General features: G+C 37.5%; 1 protein-coding gene across 1 annotated transcript in view; it reads right to left on the reverse strand.

Moving 5' to 3' along the window:
- ST8SIA1 (ST8 alpha-N-acetyl-neuraminide alpha-2,8-sialyltransferase 1) overlaps positions 1 to 26,047 on the reverse strand; it is a 140,393-nt gene that overhangs the window by 96,347 nt on the left and 17,999 nt on the right. The window lies entirely within an intron of this gene.

Below are 26,047 nucleotides of genomic sequence, written 5' to 3' on the forward strand. Positions count from 1 at the left end.
GGAGTCTCGCTCTGTCACCCAGGCTGGAGTGCAGTGGTGCCATGTCAGCTCACTGTAACTTCCGCCTACCAGTCCAAGTGATTCTCCTGCCTCAGCCTCCTGAGTAACTGGTATTACAGGCACATGTCACCACACCCATATCATTTTTTTTTTTTTTTGTATTTTTAGTAGAGAGGAGATTTCACAATGTTGGTCAGGCTGGTCTTAAACTCCTGACCTCGAGATCCACATGCTTCAGCCTCCCAAAGTGTTAGGATTACAGGCGTTAAGCCACCACTCCCCACTCCCTACCTCCTTTTTCATGCTTTGCACTGATGCTGTGTATTATTTGCTTTTCTTTTGTGGCAGACAATAAAATCAGAGGATCAAAAAAGCAAAAGGAATTCCTTTCTCATATTCAATTTCAAATTGCCAGATCATTAAGTTTCAGTTGTGTGTGAGTTGAGTACTGGAATTAACATCTAATTGCCTTTTATTTGAATTCAAGCTTCAGCAATAGTCATAGCTAATGATGCTATAGCTGCAGCATGAGGGTAAATACTTTTGAAGCCTGGGAGCCACTTGCTAGAACCTCACTCAAGTTCTCATCCCTCCTAAGGGAAGTCATAAGATCAATTAAGCCAAGAAGCCCTCATCTGTTGATTATGTCTAATGCCCAGGAAGACAGATTCTGAGGAAACCTAACAAGCAAATAAGAGTGAAAATCCAATCAATCAATTAATAATGACTAGAATCAGAATGAACCTTGTTATAATCCTTTCAGATGCCATGTTCAGTACTTTGGTCACCAGACAGGAAGAAGGTTGGGAGCCTGCCACTCCAATGAGTGACACTTTGTGCTCCTTCCAAGGGATAACTGAATTTGAGACAGGAGGGGTGGCCAAGAATTCTGCCTCAGTCTCAGTATCTAGCAAAAATCTACTGTTAAACTGTAGCTTTAGACTTATCTTTGGGAAGGTTAAATAGTGAGATAGACAAACAACCAAATCAATGTCATTGCTCGCATCCCTGAACATGTATGTGACAAATGATCACATGATCATGAATGTCTCCTTCATATCCAATCAGGGTATCAATGTGAGCAGCACAAACACGGAGCATCATCAGAATTTATTGTTTGTACCCGAATACGCAATTTAAAATTCTTATATGCAATCTAGGGGTAAAGAGTGACAATCTCTTTATGTGCTTTCTTTCTTTCTTTTTTTTTTTTTTTGAGATGGAGTCTCACACTGTCACCTAGGTTGGAGTGCAGTGACGCGATGTCAGCTCACTGCAACCTCTGTCTTCTGGGTTCAAGTGATTCTCCTGCCTCAGCCTCCCAAGTAGCTGAGATTATAGGCGCTTGCCACCATACCTGGATACTTTTTTGTATTTTTAGTAGAGATGGGGTTTCCCTATGTTGTTCAGGCTGGTCTTGAACTCCTGACCTTGTAAGGGATCAGCCCGCCTTGGCCTCCCAAAGTGCTGGAATTGTAAGAGTGAGCCACCATTCCCGGCCCCTCTTTATATGCTTTCTATGTTGAAATTCTATCAGTCAGGTGAAGTGTAAATGAATATTTAATATTGCAAGAGGAAAATGATGAAATAATAAATTTATTATGAAAGCTGTTAAAATGCCACATCATTATTCTGCCAATGAATATTTATAAAATTTTAAATAATATAAGGCAGAAAATATTAAATAAGTCAGGTCTTCCTAGAATCATCTTACATACTGGAACACAAAACATTAAACAAAATAACCTTAAAGAACTATAATTAATTTTCAGTTATTTAATTCCATTTAGACAATGAGATTTTCAAGAAAAAAAAATCCTAAATTGGAACTTTTCACATCTTGTTATGAAGAACCAAAAGTTAAATGTTAAATCTGTCCCCAAAAAGTTCCATGGGGAATAAATACTCCAAAAACAATATCATGAGAAATCATCTTTGATCCAATCACAATAGAGAATTCCTCATATCCCCCTTCCCTGCTTTATTCTTCTCTATAGCACTTAAAACTATTTATATGCTATATATTTAATTTATAGTCTTGTTTATTGTCTATATCTTTAAGGCCCAGAATGTAAACTCCATGAAGGGAGAGACTTCTGTCTTCTGTTCACTGTTGTATCTCCATTTCCTGAAATGCTGGCAAAGACATTAAAAAGGTGCTCAATAAATATTGACAACCTAGATGATCATCAACAGTGGATTGGATAAACAAAATGGGATACATATACAGGACGGAATATTATGCAGCCATAAAAAAGAAGAAAATCATATCCTTTGCAATATGGATGCAGCTGGAGGCCAGTGTCCCAGGTGAGTTAATGGAGGAACAGAAAACCAAATACTGCAAGTTCTCACTTATAAGTAGAAACTAAACACTGGGTACACAGGGACATAAAGATGAGAACAATACACACTGGAGACTACTAGCAGGGGGAGAGAGAAGGCAAGAAAAGAACTGAAAAATGACCTGTTGCATACTATGCTCACTACCTGAATAATGGAATCATTTGTACCCCAAACCTCAGCATTGCACAGTATACCCAAACCTGCACATCTACCCTCTGAATCTAAAAGTTGAAATTATAATAAATAAACAAACAAATACTGACTGAATAAATAAATAGCAAATAGGAAGAAAAAAGACAGTGTTAGAGAAAACAGAGAATCTCAATGTGCATTTTGCTTCCATAATCAAAATTCAAATTTAAGAAGTCAATTCCTTATAGTCTTCATCTGTGTTGTCTGTTTCAAGACTAAGAAACAAACACTTGTCAAATAATTGCTTTAGACTGGCAAACATTTTCAGTAGCAGAAGATCCGGGATTTGGGGTACTTGCTGAGCAGTGAATCCCAGTTCCTGCCACTGTGTGCTAAACGTTAGTCTAGTTAAGGTAGGCATGTCTGCAGGACTACAGACACGCAGTACAGAGACCACAGGAATAATCCACCAGTGGATGGTGCTGGGAAATTATTTTTCCTTCACTATATTGTCAAACTTCCCCATTTTGACTTGTAAAATGTTTAGTAAGTTTTCAAATTTAATCTTGTCTCCCCACAGTTCTTTCTATTCTAGTGATATCTGACTTGGCAATTATTGATTTTAACATTTGGCTTTCAGCCAAAATGTGTATCTAATGCATTTCCTCCAGACAGCTAAATCAATAGTCCTTATTGTACAGTGTCCTGAGCTGAGTTCCTAAAATTCCTTTTAGACTATGACGTGTTGACTCCTTCAGTTAATGTCACAGAGCCTCAGATTCATGACTGAAAGTGTGCCCTAGCCTCAACATCAGAGGATGGTTTTGAAATTGAGGTAATATATATAAATCACTTAGCACATTATATGGCCTCCGTAATTTCATTCTCCTTCTTAATAGTTAGAGACCAAACAACTTTGTTTGCCTCACACAATAGTAGTTTATAACATTTTTCTGGCCATTATTTTTAATAGTTACCCCTTCTATTCTCAAACATGCCCCTATTTGAATGATAATTTATGTTCATGATATAGAGTAGAAGCTGAAAGCTTAAGCATCTAACAAAGGGGGGCTTTTCTTTAAGAAAAGAATCTGGTAGCCTAGACAGAAAGCAGAGAAGTTTCTTATTCTAAAAACCAAGTGGCAGATTTCACAGAGATCATGGAAGTAGAGTTTGGGCCAGCATACATTTGTTTTTTTCCTCTGACTTAAAGAAATCTGTCTGAAATAATCAATTTCAAAGCAGGTATTTTCTTTTAAAATCACTGTTGGTCACTGTTGACTGAGAGCTCATATTTTCTATATGATCTAGAACAAGAACTGGCAGAAGCTGCTCTGAAGAATTTCAGTGAATGTTTATTTTCAGTCTCCCTGTTTATACCTACTGGTCTATGTAGCTAGAAAGAGTCTAATATTGTGCTTTGAGAATCGAGCAGCAGGGTTTTGCTCATGGAGGGGGAATGGAAGCAAGTGGTGACAATACTGCCTCTGGAGCAAAGACAATACCTTTGCTCCAGGCACTGGGGCAACTGTATTGGTTTCCTGCAGTGGCTTACATCATTGACCTAATAGGCCAAAATACACACTCTATATAGGGTAGAGATTTGTATTCATCTTATATTTCCATCAAAATCTCTTGAATTGTTTGAAGGAGAAATACTTCCATTAGATTATTGCTTTAAAATAATGTTTTCTACAGTTATAATACAAAGTCTTTCAAAGATTAATCTTCTGGATAATTTGCCAGAACTACAAACACAGAGAAAAACAGCTCTTATTCACTACTTAAGCCAGCAAGTAATCTTGTATTTAGCAGTATTTTATTCTTCATATTTGACATGACTGCAAGATCAAGGAAATGTGTTCCAAAGAAAGGGAGATTAGTGCCATGTATAATTTGCATTTCTCTAGAACAGGCAGAGAAAATTGAAAGAAGGAACTTTTGAAACATAAATATTCCAAGGGTAATCTGTTTTTTCTAATACATATTTGTTTTGTGATTTATTGAACAAGTACACATAATTATTTGGATTAAAGAATATCAATGTTTCCAGGAAAGATTTCAATGAATGCTTATTTTCAGTCTTCCTACTCAGGCTTACTGGTCTATACAGCTAGAAATATTCTAATATTATCCTTTGAGAATCACTTATTTGTTATTTTAGTAGCTGGAAGTGACTGGGCCCATTCAGACAGCACTTATTCAGTCAATCCACAAACAATTTGCTGAGCAAATTCTATGTGTCTAGTGCTGTTCTAGGCACAGAGGATAAGGCAGTGAATAAACCAGGGGTCAGGGGTAGAGGGACACCTTGCCCTCCTAATTCTGATGGAGAAATCAGAAAAAATAAATAAATAATTTACTTGGGTGAGTTGGGAAAGATGCAATTTTTAACAGAATGGCTAAGTCAGTCCTCATCAGGTGACATTTGAGTAAAGACTTGAAGGAGGTGAAGAAGAAATTCATGTGAATATCTGAGAGAATAGTATAATGGAGTCAAAACTCTCTCTGTCCACTCGTAGGGTCCTGGCTGGATCTGGGGATTAAATTGATACATGATAGACTAACAGGAGAAAAGTTTTAAAATTGATTTAATGTAAGTTTTACAGGATATGGGAGCCCTCATAAGAAAAGTAAGATTCAAAGACATGCCAAAACCTCCATGCAAGCCAGGCACGATGGCTCACATCTGTATTCCCAGCACTTTAGGAGACCAAGGCGGGAAGAAAACTTGAGCCCAGGAGTTTGAGATCAGCCTGGGCAACACGATGAGGCTCTGATTCTACCAAAAAAAGTTGTTAATTAGCCTGATGTGGCGGTGCAAGCCTGTGGTCCCAGCTATTTCGGAAGCTGTTTGGAGGATTGCTTGAGCCCAGGAGTTTGAGGTTGCAGTGAGCCGTAATCACACTACTGCACTCCAGCCTGGGGGACAAAGTGAGACCCTATTTCAGAGCAAACAAACAAAAAGAACCTACACGATTTTGTATAAGGTTGAACAAAGAGACACAATTGTGGAAAAGTAACTGAACTACGGCGGGACTGAAGGAAGGCAAGATTTATTTTAACAAAGTCTGCTTGTACAGAATTCTCTCCACTATGACTCCCCATCAAAGAATGTTTCTTTTTTCCTGGCATAGGGAAGGCAGCTTTCACTTGGGAGTTTTTAATCTCCTGCCTTCAGCGAGAAAAAGAGAAGATTAGAATGTCCTTCTTGTATCTGCTGTTCTTCAAGTATCTTTGGCTTGAAGTCATCCCCGTGTGGTATGGCAGGTTTTGGGGGGGCCATAATCTGTTGTCCTTCAAAAGCATTCCAGGTAGAGCAAACACCAAGTGCAGAGGCCTTAAGGAAAAGCGTGCCTGGTATGCTGAAAGGCCATCAAGGAAACCAGCGAAGCTAGAACAAAGTGAGCATGGGACGGACAGGTGTGTTGAGGGAGCGGCTCACACAATGTACAATCTGGCTTCAACAGGATTGGGTGCATGCGGCACTTACTCTGAGTATAAAGGAGAAGAATCTGCCCTCCCTTACAGATCCTCAAGAATAAATCCAACTCCAAAACCACAGAAAGACATTTGAATTTGACTAGAAGTTGCAATAGAGGGTGTGGGGCCACTGCACAGCAGAAGCTTCACAAGATCTTCCAGTGGATGTGTTTCTCTCCCGGACACAGTTCTCACATTTCCTCTAACCAGCCCTGTCAAGCCACTCTCTCTCACTCTTATCTCTGTCCTATCCACAGCAATGTATCCCTCTATTAGACTCTCCAATTTTGATTTCCCTCATAACCATTTAACACCATGCTTACATATGAGAAAACCCACTATACAAACCCTTTTTTAAAAATGTTTTCCTCCTTTGAAAAATGAAGGAACATGAAAGACTAAGAAAATATTCTTGTTATACATGAATTCATACCTTTATGAATAAAATTCTGTTAGTCTGTTAATGGGATCACAGAAAAACAGGGAAGTGGGTATCTACCACATCTGGAGAGTGTGTTTCAAGTGTTCTGACGTTTAAAACACGTGTCTGGAGAGATGCACTCAAATCAATTCTGGAGGCTTGAGCAGGAGCATAGGGGTGGGCAGGTGCATCCACTCAGTGAGACGCAGTAATCGGGCAGTCATCATGAGAACAGCTGAAAATATGGTCCAGATCAGAAGCACTAGTCCCCACATGAACCCCTATACTCCACTGGGCTTTTAGACATGTTCCCAAGTAGCAGATGCTCCAAACTGCAGGCACTGACTTATAATTGAACCGCTTCTCCAATATACACATTTACACAGCAGGTTGGGAAGCAGCAGGGATGTCTTTACCCAATCATGGCCCATGGTGCTCCTGAACAGCACTGGGGAGGCCAGACATTATACAATAGATGTAGGAACTCCATCTGGAAACACTTCCTTTCTTGTTGTAATGACACCTAGGTCTGAGATTATCTCTGTGAAAGATAGGGAGAAGTTTGTGAAAGGCGAAGCAAATGAAGAGAAAAAAGATACAGAAACAGCATTATGAATTTCTAAATTATACAGATTTTTTTAAGTCAGGGAACTGAACCAGCAAACATTAAGATGATCAGGGAAGTGATATATTTCAGACGGTAAAATCCTGGAGTCAGCTCCATGAACTCATCCCAGCTGCACTGCCTGCTAGATTCAGGACTGGACAGTAGCATTTGTCCTGAAATTTTACCAGACCCTAATTGTCTCTTTCATGATTCATGGTAGACACTTCTGGTATTTCTGTAAGATTCAAAATTATTTTCTGAAAAAAATTTTGGCTTTGTGTTATGAACCATTTTCACAGAATGGAACTCTGTGTAAACACAAGTCAAAGATTCTCAATTTTCTTCACAGAATATTAACTGTGCCACCTGCTTGTCTAAAACATATGGGTCTCTCTTTACTCAGCACAGAATATCAGCATTTCAGGTTGTCAACAACCTTTAACTGACTGTCATCCAGTTCCCATTAAAGAACGTGCTAGCTGAATCTTATTCTGGGAGATAGTCTTTATATTTATGAAATTATGAAATATATATTTGGTCTTTGACCCTGTTTCCTGGCATACAAATCTTAAAACTTTTAGAAACTCTAAAATGATGTCTTTTTGTATAGTTGACTGGTGGCTAGAGGCCCCTAGGTAGATTCAGGAGAGGGGCTGACCATGTAAAAGCCCAAGGCAGGATTAGAGGTTTAGAACTTTAAGCCCCATCCCCCAACTTCTGGGGAGGAAAGGGTGGCTGAAGGTTAAGTTGATCACCAATGGTGATTAACCTTTGGCCAATGGTTTAATCAATCATGTCTATATAATGGAGCCTCCATAAAAACCCAAAATGACAGGATTTGAATTGCTTCTGAATAGCTGAACACCTGGCAGTTCCTAGAGGGTGATGTGCCGGGTGAAGGCATGGAAGTTCCACACCCCTTCCTCCATATCTCACCGCATGCATCTCTTCATCTGCATCCTTAGTAATATCCTGTACAATTAACAGTAAATGTGTTTCCCTGAGTTCTGTGAGCTGCTCTAGCAAATTTATCGAACTCAAAGAGAAGGTTGTGGAATCCCCAATTTATAGCCAGTCAGTCAGATGCACTGGTAAAACAACCTGGGGCTTGCCACTGGCATCTAGGGTCAGGGGCAATCTTGGGGACTGAGTCCTCATCCTATGGGATATGACTCTATTTCCAAGTAGACAGTGTTGAAATTGAATTGGAATACACCCAGCTAGATCTGCTGCAGAATCAATTGCTTGCTTGTTGGTAGAAAGTAAATCCCCATGCATTTGGTCACAGAAGGCTGTGTTGATTGTTGTTGAGTGAAAGAATAGAAAAAGCACTTTGAGTCTGTGCATGTTTTTTTCCTCCTCTCAATATTCTTTCTCTATATCAAGTCAGACCATGAGCAAGTAAGCTATTTGTATCACATAAAGGTAATCCTTTTTAAAAATTCACCCTATAGAAGCTCATAGACATGAACATAGCTATTTTCCAGGTCCAGTGTGTCAACTCAGCTCCTCACCAACATATGGTGAAAACAGTCAGGCAGGCACTGCCACCTCATCTACCCATCATCCCTCATGTTGCTGCTGTGTTCAATGCATTTGTACTTAATATTGTTTTGTGAATATCACTGGCCATCTTGACAGAAAAGTGCAGAGTTATTAAGAGAGTTGAAAAAAACAGTTAAGGAGAAGCATAGGCTTAGAAATGAAAACAAAAGTAGAGATGTTTTTAAACTTGGAAGCATTGAGAAAGTAAAGGATACTACAGATGTAGATGGAATGAATTATTTAACAAAGAGTGAATAAAGAAGCAACAACTGGCAAAAGGGAAGGAAAATGAGAAATGAAATGAACTTTTTTTTTTTTTTTTAGTTTGCTGAGAAGATAAGCAGAGGCTGAAAACTAGAGACCAGGTAAACTTACTAAGATATACTCAGTGCTTAGAGAGTAGACAAGGCTGCGTATAACTGAGAGAAGTACAAAAATGTTTGAATGTATTCCTAAAGAAAAAGCATAGATTCAAATGCCTATTAACTCATTGATAACTCAGCGTAATGGTAGGGTATTATTCAAAAATTTAAAGAAGCAGATGTGCAAGTACTGCTGATGCAAATGTTTTCCTTCTATTCAAAGCCACTGTGAATCTGCACATAGAGGGAACAGTGCCTGCTAAGGAATCCTTCACAGCATTTGAGGAGATCATCAAGGAAATGTACTTACTTGCCTCCAATTCCTTCAATACAGACAAAAACTAACCATTGTGGGAAAATATTACCTATTCAGCCATAAACCAAAAAGCAAAAGAACATGCTTTCAAAAGATACTTTGAAATTCTGTTTTGAAATTCTCAGAGTATCTTCAAAGATTCTATTTAGTGGAAATGTAATAGAGAACACAAGATTAAAATCCTCTTGGTCATTTTAGACTTAAAAGCAACTTTTGGAACTGTAACCCATGTAAAAATTGAGAGGTCTCTGAATCAACTAGCCATCCTATAGAAAAGCCTTCACCAAATTAAAGTACCAAGTTACGATTTTATGCAGGATCCATTTAAGTAACAGCTACATCAAGAATATCGTTCAGTCTCCTGTAAAATGGAAGTTTAAGATAATGTCTATTATCTATCCTGGAATTACTAATTTGCATGTTAATTTCTTCCTTGAATTTAATGTCAGAATTTTTTTTCGAATATTTAAAAATATATACGTCTACTTATCAACAATGAGAATTATTTTGACCCATTAAACATCCCTTTCATCTGGTCATCAGGAAGTTCAGAACTAAATATAGTACAGTTATAAGAGTATCTCATCCTCAATTCTGTGGGCTACCATCCCTCTCCTGTTTACTAGTGGTTGCCTTAAACATGTTAATGTAAAATACTAAATTTAAATACTGATAACATTCATGAAAATTTTAATTTTACAAATTTATAATTTTTAAATGTTAACTTTAGAAATTTTCAAAAATATAAATTAGAGAAATAGGCAAAAATATATAAAAGAGCTCTAATGATGGGCTTAAAGAATGAGTGCTTAAATCAAATGCTTTATCAGCAAAAAAGGAAAGACTAGTCAAATGCTTTTTCAAGTATATATGACTTAAGTAAAGTCTTAATAAATAAGCTAGCTTTAAAATTACTAGTAATGTAATATTAGAAATGTGTTAAGAATTACCAGCATACATTTTTGTTTACATTTATTGATCAAACAATTTCATACTTATATCAGAAAAAGAGGAAAGACTAGTCAAATACCTTTTCAAGTGCACATGACTTAAGTAAAATCTTTAATAAGCTAGTTTTAGAATTATTGGTAAAGTAATATTAGAAATGTCTTAAGAATTGCCAGCATACATTTTTGTTTGTATTTATTGATAAAGCAATTTCATACTTATCCCTGTCAAATACTATAGGATGTCAAAATTGGCATCAAGATTACAAAACTATAAACCCAGTCCAAAACAGAATGCTTATATAATTTTAATAAATAAGACATTGATATTGGTTTAATGCAAAGAGCTACATCTTGAGTTATTAAGTAAAATTACTGTAACTTCTAATCTTGTGGCTTTAGGCAGTCTAGTCCACAGGCAGTAAGGAGGTTTGTTTTGGGAAAGGACTGTGATCATCTTTGTTTCAAAGCTAAACTATAAACCAAGTTTCTCTCAAAGTCCAGGAATGAACAAGGACAGCTTGGAAATTAGAACCAAGATGGAGTCAGTTAGGTCATACCTTTTTCACTGTCTCCAAATTTTGTAACGGTGAGTTTCATAACTTTAAATGATGGCTATCATAATTTTCATAAATAACTTAGGTAAAGAATTAAAATAATGAGGAAAATGTAATGGGATAAATACTTGTAGACAAATGTCATAATTTAGAATCTAAAGTTATATAAGATTAATTAATAGATATTTCATTATTTTGGTATTTTCCAATAAAAATATACTGTAGAAAAAAATCCTTTCAAAAAAAATGTCCTTTTTACAGAGGTGAACAATTTTTTTCTAATTCAAAGCTTATTTAAATGTCATATATAAAACACGATAAAAGGAACTAGAAAATATGACAGATGTAAAAAAATGTTACAGAAATAAAGAGGTATTTTTTTATTAGAAAGCTTAAAGAGAAATAATTTTAAATGAGAAGGAATCTTATGTGGTAAATTTAGTCCTGGAATAAAATGACTAGTTGTTTATGAAAGAGGGATGTTCAGGACAAACCAGAAAGTCTGAGCATGTCATGAATGGTCTGAATAAGTCCAATAAAAGGACTATTAAAAAGTGTATAGAGTATAAATCCAATAAGATGATTTATTTTTAAAAAAAACATTAAAATTTTTCATATGATGAAGTTGTCTACAATTAAAGGGAAATTATTCTGGTCTTTCTAGAGATTGGGTTTGATGTAAAAGAACACTAATACACTAAGAAATTGATTAGAACAATAAAATTTTCTTAAGGGATTGATTTACTCTAAATAAATTATCCAACATTTTAATTATTTAACCCAAAGTTCAACTTCTATTGCATCTCACCATTTTCAGTTTTCTCTCCCCTTTTAAAACCCACAAAAAGGCTGGGTGTGGTAACTCACATCTGTAATTCCAGCACTTTGGGAGGCCAAGGCAGAAGGATCACCTGAGGTTGGGAGTTCAAGACAAGCCTGACCAACATGGAGAAACTCTGTCTGTACTAAAAATACAAAGTTAGCTGGGCTTGGTGTCACATGCCTGTAATCCCAGCTACTCAGGAGGCTGAAGCAGGAGATTCACTTGAACCCAGGAGGCAGAGACTGCAGTGAGCGCCATTGCATCCAGCCTGGGCAACAAGAGCAGAACTCTATCTCCAAAAAAAAAAAAAAAAAGACCACAAAATAGTAACACTCTCCATCAACTCATTTTCAGCTCATATAAGGTTTTTTCCCCTTCAAGTTCTGTTTGTTATGGTCTGATGCTAACAATGTTTATTTAAAAGTCTAAAGGAAATTATTTCTTCCAACGTAATACATTCTGTACACTGCAGAAGGTCTTTCTTTTGCTTTTTGGTAACTGGCCTAACAGAATTTATGTTTTATCAAAATTATTCCTATGCCATTATTATTAAGTTTTGGGTTGCTTTGAAAAAAACTAAGATTTAAAAGAATTATTTTTTAATTAAGGTTATTACATCCATGTATCTTTCTTTATGTGCTTTTAAAGTCCTTGTGATATTGAGTTACAGGGTTTTGACTCCTGGGTCTAAAAAGGACACGAAGTTCTACTAAATTTTAAAAACCAAAAGCAATAAAAGCCTCATCTCTAGGCACACTAGAAGATGCCAATCAAAATAAACTGCATTTCAGAGACACAGGGCCAGAAATTAAAGCTATTCAATTCCTCAAGGCCCAGGGACTATTGTGGAAGAGGTGGGTATGTGAGATTGTAAGGCCTGATGTTGAGAGATGAAATAAGTTCAGTTTCTCAATAAATTAAGCATTAATGTTACAGGCACACTAATGCAAGACCAGAATATGGGCACCTGTATCAGATTAGCAAGGTTTTCTTGAAGCATTAACTAACACTTAAAATAGCTTAAAACAGTTAAAAAAAGGCTTATGGAAATTATATCTTATGGTCAAGATTATAATTTTATAGATTGTTTATAAAATTTTGAGAAAGAATTTTAATTGGCTTCATGTTGTTTTTATTGGGGCTTATTATTTGGAAAATTAAGTTTCCTCTCTGAAAAAGAGAAGGTTTTTACCTTTTATTGAAATCCTTGAGTTATCACTTTAAGTGGATGACTTATTTTAAAATGACCTGTGATCCAATTTTGTGCTATCAAGTGTCTTAACCTTTGATATTTGACAAAGTTTCCAAAATCAAGTTATAAATTATGTCTTTTTCTGACCTAATTAATCCTTTAAGATATTAGGTTTCCTAAAGTCCAAAATTGACATATTTGACTCATTTAATATAAAAATTATATAGGAAGCATTTCCAAATATGAAATGGCGTTTGGTTTTCTTTGGGCTGCATTTGTATAAACATGTTATTGGTATGTGTTCCAAAACTATGGGAAACTCCTATCATTCTGATATGACTTATTGTACATTTTCAGTAATAATTATAATTGTTACGATAAATTATTGTGTGCCACATAGGTAACAAATTTCCCTGTCAATTGCGTCTTTGCCTATAGCTGCCCTAAAACTTCTTGTCATCCAGGGACAATTGTTGTCTTATTTTGGTCCCCTTTAGAAGGTAGTTTTATAATCAACTATAAAACTCTAACAGGTGCTCTTCAATGAGGGTGTCTGATAACTTTGGAGACTGTGACATCAGAATGAATATAAAATTTTCAGGACTCATGGAGAGTTGAAATGTCATGAATATCAAGCAGAATAAGTATTAACTGCATGGAGTAAACTAATAGAAGACTGAAGTGATCTTTTTGACTTTCTGCCTAAAGCATTGCTGATCCTTTGTTTTGTTTTTCAGAGTCAAGAAAACTTTTCTTTTAAGCTATTGACAGCTTTTAACAATTAAGTATACTCCTACGAACAAAATTTGGAGCATATTTGTTTCTCTCTACCTGATTTCTCCAGATTTAAGAAACTATGAGTATTCTTACCTTATAGCAATATAGGTATTTGCATAAGTTAATAAGAATTTTTTCATTTGTGACAGGACATAATTTGAGAAACTGGTTATTTTACCAAGGCTTTGACTGGGATGATGTGCTTTCCTTTGAGGAACAGAAGATGGCTTAGAAAGCCAATAAATGCCCCTTGGGAAAACTGGCCTCTTACCTTATCTATGCAGCTCCTGTACAGGGTTCCTGACCCATGGTAAGTAAAGAATGTCACTTTCTGATAGGCCCAGGAGCCCCAACCTATTAATATCTTGGAACCTCAAAAGGAGAGTAATTCATCCAACTCATAGGTATTTGATGGTACAAATCCATGGCTGGGGTCAGCTTTAAAAAAATCTTATCTGAGATTCCTTCTGTGGAACAAAGTTCCATCAAAGACAGTTTTAAAAGCCTATGTGAAAATAATTATTCTTGCTGTACTGTATACAAATAATCTGGCCAAGTATAATAAAGCAAATCAGTCCTACCATGATTTGTCTTTAGTAAAAATAGGAAACTGGAGAGAGAAAAATTATGTTTCAAAAACTATAGTACACCTGATATTAGATTCCAGTCTTGTCTAATGTTTTTGGTTTTTATTATTTTCTATAGTCTGAACTGAATTCTAATTTTTCCTGGCTACAAGTATCCAAAATAATGTTTTCAATTTTTTTCTTCTTTTTTTCCCTGCCACCCCCCCATTTTTCCTAATTTGAAATCACTAAAAACTATAGACCATATTACTCTGAAGTCCATATAGTTGTATGTTGCAGTTTAAGAAAGCTGTGCTATCTTAAAGCCCTGCTAACTGAATTTAGACAACTTAAACATCAGAAGGAAATAACAGCAACCTATTTACACACATAGGCCACTTTCATACCTGCCTGCTGTTGTATGGACTTCAGAGTAATGTAGCTTATATCGATTTTCCAGAATTGTTCTTTTGTTTGTTATTGTTTCTCTCCTTTCCTCCCCCTATTTTCTCTTCATAGAACATGAGACTTCTCAACCTGCTAAAACTGAGCTTTCCTAATAACTTGGGACCTACCTGTATAGGAATAAACCATCCCACTCATGAGAGATCAGATAAACCTGAGACCAGAGGCTCATTTTCCTATAAAATGCTTTCTCCAAAAATTTTAGAAATGAAAAGGGGAGAAATGTGAAAGGAAAATAAATCTCATGACCCCAAAATCACTAAGCTAAAGGGAAAAGTCAAGCTGGGAACTGCTTAAGGCAAAGCTGCCTCCCATTCTATTCAAAGTCATCCCTCCCCTCACTGGGATAAATGCATGGCTGATTGCTATCCTTGGAAAGGCTAATCGGAACTCAAAAGAATGCAATCATTTGTCTCCCACCTACCTGTGACCTGAAGCCCACTCTCTGCTTGAGTTGTCCCACCTTTCTGGATGGAATCCATGTACGCCTTACATATATCTATTGATGTCTCATGTCTCCATAAAATGTGCATAAAACCACACTGTGCCCAGATCACCTTGGGAACATGTCAGGACTTCCTGAGGCTGTCATGGGTGCACATCCTCAACCTTAGCAAAATAAACTTTCTAAATTAAATGAAACCTGTCTCAGATATTCAGGGTTCACATTTTGGTAACCACAAAGGGATTCTGAGTGGAGATGCCTCTAACCTTTGACAAATCTCCTATTGATGTTTGGTACCAGCTTGAGGTATCTTTATGGCTCAAACCAATAGGACAATTTCCTGAAGCCTGGAAGCACCCCCTCCAGAGAATCCCTGATGTCCCAAAATTTGGTCAAGATCTAAAGTTTATATTGCCATACAACTCCTTTTTCTTTTTGGAAGTTTCCTTGCTTCCGACACAAGGAAGGCAGGTTTTCCTTGCTTCCATAACAATGGAAGGTAGGTTTTTCTTGCTTCCAAGACAATGGAAGGCAGGTAACTATTTTATGAAGTCTGAGCTGTCCTCCAACAGGGAAGAGGAACATGAGATTTTTCCTGCTTCTAGGATGGTAGAGAGCAGTCTTCAGCCTGAGACCCATTCCTAGATAAGTAACTGAACTGGGGTTTGTCTTGGCTACTGTTAAGATTCACAACCAGCTGGTTTTAATGCTCCTTATCAGAACATTCAGTAATTGTATAAATTGTGCCATTGTTTGTTCTGCCTGTTTTTTTTTTGTTGTTGATGTTTGTTTCTGTTTTTGTTGTTGTTTCAGTCTTTTCCCATTGGGTTTGATCAACTCTATCCGACTTAATCAAATTGGAAGGAAAGTTGCAAATTTTGAGGAAAAAGGCCTCTGAAGTGGCCAAATCACACATACAACACACACACATACACACACACACGCACACGCACACACACACACACACACAGAGGTGGTGTGGTATGGGGAGAAAAACAAACAGCAAAACATAGGAAAGACTTGATTTTTGACTACTTAAGGGCCTTTATTAACATAATAAGGCCACCTTTTTGCTAGACAGGCCAAACCGAAAGAGCAATGGCTGTCACCCCATGCTGCTGTTCCATAGTTAAGGATTCTGCCATGCTCTTTTCCACCACAACAGCCTGGGTTTGGTTCCTAAATCAAGCCCTTTCTGGTTTGATACTTGGTACTTTTAAAATAGCAGCAATTTGTTCTAGCTGAAATACAGTAATAAGATTTAAAAATATTTTGTTAAGGGAGCTCAATGGTGAAAAGTCAGCTTAATTAAAAGCTAACATCCAGAATGTGTGTGTGTGTGTGTGTGTGTGTGTGTGTGTGTGTGTGTGTGTGTGTTTGTTTTAAAAGGCCTTCATGTTGGTTTTTTTTTCTCCTAGAACCTTGTCTTGTCTTCTCTTTTCTGAGCAAAAGTTTTTTTCTTCTCAGATGACTGAATTCTGTTTTCTTCATTTACTTCTGCTGTCTCTCCTTTCTCTTGCACCCTCTGCTGCCTGAGAAACCTAAAATAGTTTATAACAGCCTTAAAGAAAACGGAGAAGGTGCCAAACTCCTTTTGGGGGAGAAACATGTTTTTCCTTATGGAACCCCAAGAGTATAAACAGACAAGATCATCTCAGCTCTTAAACTGCTTGCTTGTGTATTTTGCTATTTGATTTGACTAAAATAGCTATTGCAACAGAGGCTACTCTTAGGTTTTTAAGGAAGAGTGTGGTTCAGACACTCAGAAATGTCTTTGTTTAAAAAGAACTTTTTAAAAAGTGCACTGTAAAAGCATCATGTGGTCTAGACTCGTAATTCTCCCTTTTTGCAGACCGAGGATACAATGTGGGCTCTGACCAGAACTCAGATGCAGTTAAAAGATAAGTAGTCCCTATCTAAATAAAATTGTCTCCTCATACAATCCTATGGTAGATTTGTATAATTTTGTGTTTGATATCCATATATCATCTCCCTCCAGCATGACTAGACTTTTTCTCTCTATATTTTGAGATGTAAATTTTGCTATCTGATTTTTCAATAAGGGTTGTTTCCTTCAATCTGAAGATTTAGGGCCATTTAGCTGACAACTGCCAGGGTGATGAAACAGGTTATCAAGAGTTTGCAAGTCTAAGATAGGAAAAAAACAAAAAAGGAGGTCTTAGGAATCTAAAAATGTACTTCTAGCTGTATGCCTAATACATCTATTTATGTGTTGTGTACATAATGTTTCACTACCAAAAATATATAAAAGAGCTCTAATAAATGGGCTTAAAGAAAAATAAAAGCACTTAAATCAAATATTTTATCAGAAAAAAGGAAAGACTAGTCAAATGCTTTTTCAAGTGTATGTGACTTAAGCAAAATCTTTAACAAATAAGCTAGCTTTATAATTACTGGTAAAGTAATATTAGTAATATCTTAAGAATTGCCAGTATACTTTTTGTTTTTTCAGATGGAGTCTTGCTCTATCGCCCAGGCTGGAGTGTAATGGCTTAATCTCAGCTCACTGCAACCTCTGCCTCCCAGTTTCAAGCTATTCTCCTGCCTTAGCCTCCCTAGTAGCTGGGATTAAAGGTGCCTGCCACCATGCCTGGCTAATTTTTGTATTTTTAGTAGACACGGGGTTTCCCCATGTTGGCCAGACTAGCCTTGAACTCCTGACCTCAGGTGATCCACCTGCCTCAGGCTCCCAAAGTGCTGGGATTACAAGTGTGAGCCACTACACCTAGCCTAGCATACATTTTGTTTGTGTTTATTCATACTTACTTCTGGCAAATACTATAAGGTATCAAAATTTGGCATAGGGGTTACATAACTATAAACCCAGCCCAAAACAGAATGATCTTTGCTGTGTAATTTTTAATAAATAAGACATTGATATTGGTTTAATGAAAATAGCTACATCTTCAATTATTTAGTAAAATTACCATAACTTCTAATATTGTCGTTTTGAGCTGTCTAGTCCACATGCAGTAAGGAAGTTTGTTTTAGGAAAGAACTGTTATCATCCTTATTTCAAAACTAAAACTATAAACTAAGTTCCTCCCAAAGTTCAGGAATGAACAAGGACAGCTTGGAGGTTAGAAGCAAAATGGAATCAGTTAGGTCACATCTTTTTCACTGTCTCTCACCTCCACTGTATCGTGGAGGCCCCCTCCCTGCTTGAGTTCTCCTGACTTTCTGGATGGAACCAATGTACATCTTACAAATATTGATTGATGTCTTGTGTCTCCCTAAAATGTATAAAATCAAACTGTGCCCTGACCACCTTGGGCATACGCCATCAGGACCTCCTGAAGCTGTGTCATGGGGGTGTGTCCTCAACTTGGCAAAATAAATTTTCTAATTTCACTGAGACCTGTCTCAGATATTCAGGGTTCACACCTTATAATTTCTTTTTTTTTTTTTTTAGTACGCTTTCATTTTAGAGTAGCATACAGTGTATTTCTTGAGAAAGGGTACAAGCAAAATACATTTTTTGAGGACTTTGAATGTTAAAAACACTTCCTAGTTTGGCTGGGTAACAAAATTCCAGCATGTGTAGAAATAATTTCCCTTAGATTTTGAAGGCATTATTTATTGTTTTCTAGCTTTCAGTGTTTCTACTGAGTAATCTGGTATCATTCTTAGAATAATCATTTTATTATAATGATTTTTCTTCTTCAAACATTTGTATGATGTCAACTTAGGGATTCTGAAATTTCATGAATACACCTTGGATATGTCTTTTTGTATTCCTTGTGCTGGACACTTGGTGTTTCCTTGTACCCAGAAAACAGGTCCTTCAGCTCTGGAAACAGCCTTTTATTGTTTCTTTAATATGTTCTGTCCTCTCTTTTATATTTCTCTTCCTGGAACTCCTATTATTGATACTTCTCACCTTTTTATCTCTTTTTTCCTTCCTATCCTTTCAGGAGTGATTTCCTAAACATTATTTTGCTAATCTATTTATTGACATTTAAATTTCTACTATCACATTTTTAAGAACCAAAAGTTCTTTCTTAGCTTCAAAAGGGTCTATTTGCATAGATTCCTACCCTTTGTGAATGCAAAGGTCTCACTATGTTGCCCAGGCTGGTCTCTAGTTTGGAAGGATCCTAACTGTATTATTTGTTATGTATTCTTTTTTTGTTTTTTTTTTTTTTTTTTTTTTTTTTTTTTTTTTTTTGTCTCCTGCTTGTCTGTTTTCTGTGTTTTTTCTTTTGCTTTGTTTGGTCTCTGCTTTTTTATGTGAGAGGCTTTCTAGAAATATTTACTGATCCATAGCTGTCCATTTACATTTGAGAATGAGGCACTACACAGCTGACTTAAAGCTCTTTATGCTTGGGTGGTAATTACCAAGCGCTGGGCTTCATCAGAGGCTGCTCCACTGGGACTCAGCCCTTTCACAAATGTCAGTCTACACATATCAGTATCTTTTCTCTTGGCCTAGTCAGTCTCCCCAGAAAGAAACTCTCCAATCTCTTGGTGTGGTTTAAGCCTAGTCGCTAACATTCTGTGAGCCAGGTGATAAGCAGGGCTGAGGTCTCTCTCTTCAGATACAACCTTCCCTGTCTTCAGCTAATGTCCCAAATCCAGTGCCTCCCTGTTTCATCTCCAGTATTCTAACAGATGGGCAAGGGCAACTCCTTGTACCTGTGAGTAGAGGGAGAGCAGACACACTTCCAGCCAATCTTCCTGGTTTTAGTGACATCAGCACAATCACCTCTAATTCCTTAGTGTTTCAGGAATTTGCAACAGAGCTGACTTCCTTTTACTGCTTCCTGTGTTGTGAGTGCTGAAGTTGTAGATTTCTGTACTCTCCTAGTCGGCTATTACTAGGCCATCTGTTTTTCATCTGCTAATATTTTGTTGATGTCTTTTGTCTGCTATTTTCTTCTCTTCCATTATCTTCATTCTTACAAGTTTAGCCTATTTACATTCTTCTCTTCTCATGTTATTAGTCTTTCAAGAGGCATCAGAAAATCATAAGCCAGGTGGTACTATCCTTTTTAAGCTTAACTTCTTTACTAATGAATTTTCAATAATGTTTTCTGGATTTTAAAACATATGTGTATAAATAATTACTAAAGGACTACCAAGAAAAAATAATTATTTTGAGATGAGAGGTCTCACTATGTTGCCTAGGCTGGTCTCTAACTCCTGGGCTCACAGGATCCTCCCGCCTCAGCCCCCTGAGTAACTGAGACTACAGGTGAGTGCCACCACACTCAGCTTACCAAGTACATTTTTGATGGTGGTTGCTTTAAAGAAACAGAAATAAAATATTAGGGCATGTGGGAAGTTATAATTTTTATCTTGTATGTTTCTATAGTTTCTCAGTGTCATGAACATGTTTTATTTTATCATTTTAAATCTGCTTAACTTTTAAGAGCTATTAACATTGAAAAGTTATAGATGCTTTTTATGGAAAGTCTGGAAAATATAAATGAGAACAAAGAAGAACTTAAAAGTTAAAAAAAAAAAAAAAAGAACATTGTCTGGTAGAGGACTTTTGGCCCCGTTCCCCAGCCATGTGAAAAGGGCCTAATTCCCGATAAGGAAGGCCCTTCCTCCCCCACAGGGAGGGTCCCTTATCTCACTCTATCCTGGCCTGGCCCAAGACCAGCAACCTTCCCGCCCAGCGGCCCACTGAACCAATCACCATCCGCCCCACCAGCTCTCCTGTAACCTCCCGTCCCACAAGCTCCCGCCGGGCAGGCTTCCTGCCCAGCAACCAACCTAGCCAATTACTACCTGCCAGGTCAGCTCTCCTACCGCCCCAGGCCCTCTGTCCCTATAAAGTCAACCAAACAAAGAAAGCGCGCGCGATTCTCCCTTCCCGCTTGAGTCGCCCGGAGATCCCAATAAAGTCGGTACCGGTCACCATGTGTCCTGCCTCGTGTCTACTGGGTGCCTGCCTCCGTGGGTTGGGGTCCCACAACCAGGGGTCGCACAAACATAACCATACAAAGAAAAATACCACTAACAGTTTTCTAAGCATGATCTTGACATTAGATTCTCAGGCTTTCTTCAAAATTAGCACACACCTATCACTTATCTCTGCCCTCTGACATCTTCAAAATCTCCTTCTTAACTAGATCTTTAATTTTTGCCCATGAAAATACTTATTTCTGAACTAAAGTAAAATGTTTTCAAATATGACATCTCTTCAAGATAAGATAAAATCTCTCTGATTTTTACAAACGTCTCAAAATAATTACTGCCTCTATTTCCTCGCCATCCTTATTACTTTCCTCTAGCCCATTACCTCTACTGAAATTGCCCTCTTCAAGGTCTTTAAAGATATTACAATGATTAAATCACATGGCCTTTCCTCATTACTTCTCCTGATCTCTCCAGCATTTGACACAGTTGACGAACTTTCTCCTTCTTATAAGCCTCCCTTCCCTGATATCTATGGCAGTCTCACATCCCACCTATCGTTAACTCCTCCCTAAGTGATTTTTCTCTCTCTCCTGATAAAACAGCACTTTTTCCTCCCATCAGCTAAATATGATCATCTCAAGGCTTACACCTTGATCCTTAGCATTTGTTATTCTAATCGTAATGAAGGATTGAGTCACAGCCACATTCCTTATATCCATCCCAAGAGAACTAATATCTCTAAAAGAGATACAAAAGAGAACAGACCTAGGATGGACCATTGGGAGATATCTAACATATCGTGAACTAAAGATGGAATCCTAAGCTTCCCAAGCAACTGAATGGACACCCTCATGACCAAGGGGACCCCAAGATAATCCTGAAAACTAAGTTCTTGGCCATGATGTGGGATAGGAAGTCAGACATGCCTTGTTATACCTCCTCCCTCACTAACCACCATTAGTCTTCCTTCCCTAAAGACTAGAGAGAAACCATCCCTTTCAAAGGACTCCACCACTGATGTCCACCATCCATCTGACACTGCCCCTTTTTGCCTAATAAGAGACCACCAACTATTGAGTGGTTTGGGCCAGTCTATAAAGAGTGCATAGTAACAGTTTTTGTGTTCTCTGCTTCACCTTTTGACATCAGAGGGCCAAACACTCCACCCTCAGATCAAGCTAACACCACTATTTTTTGCACATGAGACCCAGGAAGGGGCATGAAGCTTTACTGCACATGTACATGGTTCTCCTTTCATTAATATTCATGATTCTTCCTATAATTTATTTAATAGGTATAAATTCTTGTTCCCTTTGCCCCTCTCTCAAAGTGTCTGTTTCTGGCTTCTGCTAGGAGGCTAGGCTTCCAAGCCTGGCAGAATGGCCACTTGCAGGGCGCAATACTTTATGAGAAATAAAGTTCCCCTTTCCAAATTTATGAACCTTATCATTCTTTAGTTGGCAGCAGAAAGATAGGGCTGGGTCACTGGAGAAAGGAGAGCCTACAGGAAAAAGAAGAAGACATTTAAAAAATGTATTTGGTTCTTACTATGCACAGGATGCTATGTCATGTCCTTTCATATATATTACCTGCATTTCATCCTCAAAATGTGACTTAGGTACTTTTATTTTTTGTTACAAGAGTTAAACAGCAGCACAAAACCACACAGGTATGATCCAGGTTATCAGAGAAGGAAGCCAGACTGATGTGATGGAAAAAACAAACGCTTGGGGATTACACGGCTTTGATGCTACCATTTACTGCTCTATGGCATCAGTCAAATACAGCTCCCTGGTCTTCAGCTTTCTTATTTATAAAACAAGAACAAAACTAGTTCATTACAAATGAAAGACTTATAAATAAGGTGCATAAAGTACCTAGTATACAGGAAGTGCCTGTCAATAATTTGTAGTTGTTGTTATTCTAACTCTATAAATATTGGTTATTTTCACTAACAAAAGAGAACAACACTAGGGAAAGCAAGTCGAGAAAGCTTAAAAAAAAAGAACTAATGCTTCTTTCAAGGCACAGACCCAAGCCCAACTGAAGCCCAGGTCTCTAGTGGCTGCACAACCTTGTGTCTATAAGGGGCCTGTCTGTGAGAAAGACAAAGGGTCAGGTGCCCCCTGTGACTTAGCAAGAGTCAGGGCAATAACTCGTCACAGTCATCTTGTGAGTTGGGGAAAATGCTCAACCCAGTAAACTGATTGCCTAGAGACCATATGTCCACAAATGAGAGAGCTCAGTTCACCACCAAATCTTATGAGAAGCTGCATCTATGCGTTCTCGATATGTTGTTTTGCTTTCAAAAAACGTTTAAAGCAAAAACAAATGTGTTTTTTTTTAAAGAAACAATAACAACATAAAAGCAAAGTATCATAAGCCTCGGTGGATTTAGAAAAATTAGACTACAAAAAAATGCTGACTTTCCTCTATACTCACTATATACCATGTCTTACAATATTATACATTCCTTTTCCCATAAAAATAAAAATGTGATAATCAACACAGCAGCCCAAAATGAATTGACTAAAGAAAAACACAAGCTGACCAGAAGAGCTGAGAGAAGCATTATAGCCCCTGTGTTTCAGATAGCAGCTGCAGACTGTTCCCAGACACAATGATAATGGAGAACATAATGAATTTTCTTCAGCAAAGAAAAACAGAAGAACTGATGAGGTCAACACCCATAAATTAATTCAATTTAATTAACATTAGTGTTTGTCTGAATAAATCCCATGTGCTCAACACTGCAGGTCACAGAACACATGCAAAACACAAAGAACAGGCAGGACATCCAGGTAATCACTCACTCACTCATTCACCTACCGCTTATTGTGCACTGAGTGTGTGTCAAAGGCTATGTGCCAGACTTTGGGAATGAAGGCGAATAAGATGCGGTTTCTGTCCACAAGAATCTCATGGTCTTGTGGCAAGAGACAGCAGTAAATTATCACAGCACATTTTATCAGTACTTGGAAGAGGATGCACAGACTGCCACCGAGAGATAATTGGAAGGGTGGGTGGGGTGCAAGACAGCAGCTGGAGGGGGACGGAAGAATTTCTAAGGTCAAGGTGCAAACTGAGAATCGAAGATCTAGGAGGATTTATTCAGACAGGCAAAAGGATACGCTACATCACTCCCAAATATCACATGCCAGTGTCAGTCCATAGCTATTTCCTCACCCGTCTCTGACAAAATGAGGAAAATATAGGCAATGTGTGAGGTTTTCATAGTTTAATTAGTGGCCTTTATTCTGAGATGATGTCTTTTCTACTTTTTGATGTTAATATAATAAAGGCTTTAATGAAATGGTGGTATTTTATAATTGCCTTACTTACTGTAATACAACGTCATCAACACTGTTCATTTTTTTTTATTTATTTGGGAATGTTCTAGCCCATTAAATCCTAAATTTGGGAAACTGTGCATGATGCATCAACAGAACCACTAGTATGTGGCATGATTAATCAGCAGAGTGTACACAGCAAACAAACAATAACAGTTTATGTAGGAGATTAAATGCATGAAGTAGGCAGGGCCCCCACTGCAAAGGACTTTAAATGGCTGGCTAGGAAATTTAGGCTTTCTCCCAAGGTCAAAAAGGATGAAGGTGACCATCAAAATTGAGAAATTAGTCAGTATAATGCCAGGCAAGTCCCCAACTCCTCCTCTCTAGTGCTCCTTTCTAAAATGTTCATGCTGATAAGCACCCAACCTACCAAGCTTTGTGGGTGCATAAACCACAATCAAGATGAGCTGATGATGTTCTCCATAAATTCTAGTGTGTTACCCTAGAGGTAGAGGGTTAACATTAGTAACATTCTCCCTCTCCTCTTTAAACATATAAACTAACCAGCTGTTAAAACCTCCCCTCCTGGCTTTTTCTCCTGGATCACCTTTGGCTGGAATGCTGCCTACCAGGGTCCTAGAAGAGGACATGAAGAAAACTGAAAGATACTTCTTGGGTTCTAATAAATGAACGGCACATCTTTCCCAAGACTTGGATTTTTATCTGTGAGGGGGGACCACCTACTAACAATCTACTAAGTTAATTTTAAGAGTTATTAAAATTCGGTATTCGAACACTAGAATTGCCACATTTGAGAGTTTACCAAGGATTCTCATTCAATATTCTCCAAAGAAGCCTGGCTGCCGAGCAGCAGTTGGCAATATAACAATGCTTCCTTTGTGCAGGGACACATGCACAGTTTGGAAATTCCCACAATTGTCAGAAAAGACATGTTTTATCAGTGCATCATTAGTGCTGTGGGGACTTGGCTATGATTTTCAATTGCTACTGCTCTTGTTGGTAAACAGAAATTTTAGTCATTGCTGGATTAACCAAAAGCAGATTGTTCCTATTTGGTGTGCCAACCAAGTAGGGGCATCACAGAAATGAAAATAAAGAAATCAACAAATTTGTAAAAATAACTTGATATTTAAATTCCTAAAAGCATTAAAGTGGTCCTGATAGGCACATGCAAAACTTTACTAAACTGAATATATACCATATTCTTTTCAATGCTGAAGTCCTCTAAAAGTTTTCATCAGAACTTTTAATATTAGCTTAGCAAAACTTTCATTTCTTGTGAATTACTGGTCTAACCCTTTGGTATACAAGATGAGAATTTACATTGATATTGTATGCTGTAAGTTCTGAAAAACTTTTTAATTTGAGACATGTCTGTATAATTTACAGTTTAAATATGAACCATCTGTAAATGCGCTGGTAGAGTCCAAGCTCACGGAGGCAGGCTATCCTGAATCTGAATTCTGGTCCTATCTCCTACCACACATGAGACTTTAGTATGTTCCACAGCCTCTCTAAGCCTCAGTTTTCTCAACTGGACAATAGAAATAAAATAGTACCTCCCTCATACATTGTCAGAGAGAACTAATTAAGATCATATATATAAACCCCTTTGCATGGAAACTCACATTTCTCAACCAGTTAGGCATTAGCAGTAGTAGTATTATGTAAGTTCACGTTTTCAACAATAGCAAAAATCGATAAGATAAAAGGGCAAGAAAGCTCAGTGCGTCCAAGCTACCAAATAAACACACTTGAGTTTTGCCAGTGAAGAAAATAGGAAGGGCACAGAACAAATGTTGGAGGAGTTATTTCCACACAGAAACCATGAAGCATAGAAAAATGGGACAATATCCAAGT

The sequence above is a fragment of the Cebus imitator genome, unplaced genomic scaffold (genome assembly GCF_001604975.1).
Source record: "Cebus imitator isolate Cc_AM_T3 unplaced genomic scaffold, Cebus_imitator-1.0 Scaffold25, whole genome shotgun sequence".
Classification (NCBI taxonomy): Eukaryota; Metazoa; Chordata; class Mammalia; order Primates; family Cebidae; genus Cebus; species Cebus imitator.